This window comes from Bos taurus, chromosome 29 (assembly GCF_002263795.3).
Source record: "Bos taurus isolate L1 Dominette 01449 registration number 42190680 breed Hereford chromosome 29, ARS-UCD2.0, whole genome shotgun sequence".
NCBI classification, from domain to species: Eukaryota; Metazoa; Chordata; class Mammalia; order Artiodactyla; family Bovidae; genus Bos; species Bos taurus.
The window spans coordinates 23,009,845-23,011,494 of NC_037356.1; positions in this window are offsets into that span (position 1 = coordinate 23,009,845).

Sequence of the window (1,650 nt, forward strand, 5' to 3'; positions counted from 1 at the left end):
TGCTTCTGCGGTGGTCAAATGTCCAACCACAATCATTCCCTTCCAGATAAAGCACTGATCAAGCAGTCTGTCTCCCTGGGAAAAGTAACCCTGAATTGTGACCTTTCCTTATCATGTTAATGTGAATGAAGAGTCTGAAAGCAGATTTGCAGGTGAAATAAACAAATAAGCATGAAGCTATTGTATCCATCCAAGTTGGTCTAGACTTTTATTTCCCTTGCAAATTTTCATAGAAGCCTACAAAAAAACCCAAAAAACTAACCTTTAGTGTTTTCCAGTTTTATGCCATATTTTCTTAGTTTCACTATTTTTTTCACTCATTTTATTTTTTGCCTCATATTTGTGAGGTGGTATTATCATTCCCCACAATTTGTATTTAATATAAGGTGACTGAAGGACAATGAGCTATTTTCCCAGAGCCATCTTTCTATTAAGTGTCTAGGTCAGGATAAGAATATAGTGAAGCTATATTCTAAATGTGAAGCTGTGATTAATCTAAGAATATTAGATTGCTATTGTTTTCTTGCTGGGGTTTCTCGGAATATGAAAACAAAATAAGATCTTTCCCAGCATCAAGGTTTTTTCCAATGAGTCTGATGCAAAGAACTGACTCACTGGAAAAGACTCTGATGCTGGGATAGATTGAAGGCAGGAAAATAAAGGGACAATAGAGGGTGAGAAGGTTTGATGCCATCACCAACTCAATGGACATGACTTTGGGCAAGCTCTGGGAGATGGTGATGGACAGGGAAGCCTGGTGTGCTGCAATCCAAGGGGTCGCAAAGAGTCCGACATGACTGAGTGACTGAACCGAACAGAGCTTTTTGTCATAAGTTTTGGCAGTGTTGTTTGACAAAAACATCAAACTTTGGACTGTCCTTTCCTCAGCTCCACAGAATAAATGCCCTTTCTACCGGTCCCATAATATATGCCGCGATGGAAGTCAAGACGTTCATAGTCTCACTCACCTGTTATCATTCTTTGCAGATAATTTAATTTACATTTTCCAATCAATTCTCAAAGCACAGTGTTTGATATTATTATACCAAAAAAAAAAAAAAAAAAAATCAAATACCCAGAAGTTTGAAGTAACAGTTCTTCAGTTGATCATATATTATATTGTGTGATCACTTAAAAACCAAACCTTTCAAGCAAAACAAAACAAAAAATTTCAAATACAAGTATTTCCTAAGAGTGAGGTGTTTTATAATCTTCCAAGGCTCCTCATCGAAAGAGGACAAAGTTCCTGTTTGATTCTTTACTATCTCACCAAAATTCTCTTTCTTTGCTAATTTTTTATTAGTTCCACTATGACTTTATTCTTGATGTTTTATCCATTCTTTATCATCTTTATGTTTTCTTGTCTTTTGTTTAGAATTCCTCTGATACTGCTGACACTTCCTCCCATGAGACAAATCCTACTTATCTTTATGAGAATTAAGACCACCTGTGTGACATTACTTAACGATCAGGATTGAGAACTGAGAATACGTATGTCAACAAGACAACTATTTATTATAGGAAGATTTTAAACTAATAAATGGTGTCACTGCTTCAGGATATTCCTGCATTATCAGTTTATCTGAAAAAAATAGTTTTCTTGACTGGGCAAATAGCATGATCATCAAATAACAGTTTACTTATAAAGAC